This window comes from Grampus griseus (genome assembly GCF_964374135.1).
Source record: "Grampus griseus genome assembly, chromosome: 13".
NCBI classification, from domain to species: Eukaryota; Metazoa; Chordata; class Mammalia; order Artiodactyla; family Delphinidae; genus Grampus; species Grampus griseus.
In genome coordinates, this window is record NC_139007.1 from 49,734,918 (window position 1) to 49,738,820 (window position 3,903).

A 3,903-nucleotide genomic window follows, 5' to 3' on the forward strand; every position below is an offset into this window, starting at 1 on the left:
ATATATATTTGTAATTGCTATCTCCCCAGTGAATTGATCCTTTTATCACTATGTAATGTCCTTCTTTGTCTCCTGTGACAATTTCTGACTTGAAGTCTATTTTCCTATCTCTTTGTGGTTGTTACCATTTTGTCCAAGTATGATCTTCCTGAGCTTTTAGCATCTTTATGATGAATATCTTAAATTGCCAGGTAATTTATATACTTTCAATTCTTTAGGGTCAGTACCTGGAGATTTATTTTGTTCCCTTGGTTGGGCCATGTTTTTCTGTTTCTTCATGTGACTGGTTACTTTGTGTTGTAATCTGCACATTGAAAACAACATCCACTTCTCCCAGTCTTTATGGACAAGCTTCGTGCAGAGACCTTCACTCATTCGCCTGAATAGAGATTCTGGGGGCCTCTCAAACCTTTTCTGTGGATGTATCATCGCTGGGCTTGTGCATATAAATTTCCAGTCAGAGAGGTTTTGCAGGCTCTTTCTTCAAGGGTTCATAATCTCTTTTTCCCTCTGGTGTCTGTTTGTGGTACTGCAGGTTCTATGGAGCTGCCATAAGCCACCCAGCTCTTTTTTGTTCTCAAAGACCCCCAGGCATCTAGAGTATCCCAGGTCCTGTCAGCACTCCAAGTCAAATAAGATGAAAACCAATTCCTCTGGCATGTCCCCCACCCCCAAAAGAAGCCAGCCGTTGGACACATGATTCAACTCTTTCCCTCTCCAGGGAGAAGCCAGGAGTTGGGGGTTTTCTCCCTCTTGCTCTATTCTGAGACAGGAGGAGTGGCAATGCTAGTTCAAACTTTCACCTTTGTTCTTAGCAGCCCCCAACCTGGCGTTCTTCCCTGTCAGTGTTTAGATTCAAGCAAGAAAGAAACCAATTCCTCTGTTAGCCCCCACCAAAAGTCAGAATGTTATATGTATATTCCAGTCTTTTGTCCCTCCTTCCCCCCTCCCTGGAGATTCCAGGAGTTGGGAATTTCCTTCGGATCATGCTGCAGTGTGCTACATTGTGCTGGTGGGAGGAATTCTGATGAGTGAATGCTATAAATTTTTCTACCAGCTTTGATGCAGCTGGTTTCAGGCTTGCCTGTGGTGAAGCAGCCTATTAATTGGTGTCTGGATTTCTCACAAAGGGAATTGGTCTTGTATCATTGTTGAATTGATAACTCCATGGGGAAAGGAGGGTTTGAGGCTTCTTATTCTGCCATCTTGCTGATGTTTCCATTCAAAGCATGAATAATTCTATAAATAATAACAAAAGTTCTCTAAAATTCAAGCAGTTATTAGATACAGGTATGTTATTAAAGAGTGTTTTTGATAGAGCCAACTCCCAATCTTCCTTTCCTACCTTTCTCTTCTCTAGCTCACACTGTACTTGAACTGGAGGTTTGGATTGCAAAGAGAAGTTCTAAAGGAAGGGGGCTTCACAAGGAAATTTTACAAGAGGTTCTACAGATATTTTTAGAGTATCTGAAATAAGTCTCCCATGAAGTAAGTTTCTAACATTTCACATCTTTTCTTTCCTTCATCACTGAGCCTTGAAGTTGGAAAACCATATTTCATATTAATAGTTTTACAGAATGAGTGTCAGAAGTTCATGTCATAAGTAGTCCAAATCACCTCAATTCCCCTTGCCTCTTTTTCAGATCTCTTTTGCATGGAGAGATGAGTCCCAGCTGCAGATATTTTATTAGCTGTCAACTTTCCATTGACCAATGGTTCATTTTCTCATTTAAAATAAATCACTTCCACTCTGCTACACAGTAGGAAACTTCCTGGTGCATTTCTAGCATAACTGAAAATAGTTTGATGTTCTCGGCTTCTCCCTGAATAGTTGAATGAAGATACTGGAGAACCTGCAATGTCTCTGTGTGCTGAACATGGGATCATCAAACAGTTTGCCAGCTTGCCAGAGAGACAAAGAGAAGCAAAATGCAGCTGAAGGAGAAATTTTTTTTTGGGGGGGTGACAATTTTATTTCAAGTGATCTGGATTATCTCTCTATGTACATTCTTATGCATCTGGGGCAGCTCACACCCTTCTACCCTCTGCTTATTCCTTAGATGTATCTAACATAGGAAATTTACCCCTAGGTTCAGAGTCAGAGGGAGAGGATGGCCCCCAGGTAGAGTTGGAGCTAGTAGAGGTGACACTGGGGACGCTGGATCTTCGTGAATTTGAGGTATTGCCCAAGCAGAGGAGGAGAGAAACTGAGATCTGGAGGCTGGGGTGCAAATGACTCTTTCCCAGCAACCTCAAGAAGATGAGGCCTTTTCACAGTCAGCCCCTTTGGGGCCTTCCCCAGATGAGCCAAGTCCCCTGGTCAGCCAGAGCTCTGGGACGTGCTTCTGGCTGCTTGTTGAGCTGGAGATAGAGGGATGCTGAAGCTCCGGCTAGCTGCCAGCCCCCTAGACCCTGGAGTTCTGTCTCTGCTCAGTGCCCCATTGGGCTCCGGTGGCTTCACGCTCCTGCGCACAGCAGCCGCAGCTGGGAGAGGCTCAGTGGTTGGCCTCACAGGCAGGGGCAGACCCCTCTGCAGTAAGTAAGGGTCTTCATGTCGACCCCTTCTGGGGTACACGGACGATGATCTTGGCACTGGCTACTTGACAGTATTTCCCTTGGTCTGCTTGGGTGATGTTGGGAGGAACAGGAGGCAAGCTGAACCCATTTTTGGGTTTTCACACCTAGGGACTCCTGAACCTGGCCACCATGCACAGTTGCAGCTGACAAGTCAGCATGTAATGAGTTCTGGAGGTTCATGGAGAAGAACCCAGATGCTTCTGATTACAGCAAAGCTCAGGTCAGCTTATACCTTTCCGGAAGTCCTCCAGGTGCCAGGGCCACTGACAGCAGAAATGGAGGCATGGCAGGCCACTCAGAAAAGGGAGCAGAAGGCCAAACGGAAAGACAAGCACATCTGGATCACACATTCCAGTCCCAAAGACTGAGCTCAGCTATATATGTATGCATGTATGTATGTACCACAGAATATCAATAATACGTTGTTCATAAATATGCTAGAAACCATTTTTCTTAATTTTCTCCCTCTGGAATAGAGTATGTTAACATACTAGACATTCCAGTGTCTTAGACCTCTTGTTTGTCTTATCTCCATTTCTGAAATAATTTATTCACCAGGCACAGTGATAAGGACTGATAAAACACAGAAAAGAAAAAGTAAACAATACGCAAATAGTTAATTTAAAATACTTCTACTCAAATAACTTTCCTTAGAGGAATTAGCAAACTTAGTCTAGTGGGGCATAATGTTATTGGTGTGTATTTTTTGCTCTTTGGCCATAATGCCTTTGGTGGAAAATTTTCCTAGTACTAATTTTAGGAATACTATCAGTAAGCAAATAATCTTCAAGTAACATTTATTGAGCACTTAATCTGTCCCAGGCACTGTTCTAAGTGCTTAACACATATTGCCTACCTGCAGTGACCGTTACAGAGAGGAAGATGTTAAGTAACCTCCTAAAAGTCACACAGCCAGATTGTGGCAGGTCTGGAATTGAAATCCACTCTGTCTGACTACAAAGGCTATACTCATAAACATTATCTTATTCTGCCCTCATTCTTGGTGTTCAATGAGTTAATAGCACAACCTGCTTTCCCTATAGCCTTAAACAATGAAGGGCTGGAATAGGAAAGAGCTAAATTGTAATAACAACATCCTACTCTGGTTTATGGTAAAGCAAACCAGTCATCACAAAAAAAGAAAATTATATATATATATATATACACACACACACACACACACATGTGTATTTCACTGTGAATCTCTAAAAAGTCTCATTTATTGTCACTTTGCTTGCTGTCCAAAGACTGAACTGAGTGCCCTGTACCTTCTTAGACCTCCATACAGGAAAGGATAAGAAAGTTTATATACTCTTTTTTCTTTCC

General features: G+C 42.6%; 1 pseudogene across 1 annotated transcript; it reads left to right on the forward strand.

Moving 5' to 3' along the window:
* The first annotated feature begins 1,984 nt into the window (after positions 1-1,984).
* Positions 1,985-2,945, forward strand: LOC309831496 (tRNA endonuclease ANKZF1-like; annotated as a pseudogene). The gene is made up of 3 exons: positions 1,985-2,539; positions 2,686-2,797; positions 2,829-2,945. The product of its transcript is annotated as a tRNA endonuclease ANKZF1-like (transcript).
* The last annotated feature ends 958 nt before the right edge of the window (positions 2,946-3,903 follow it).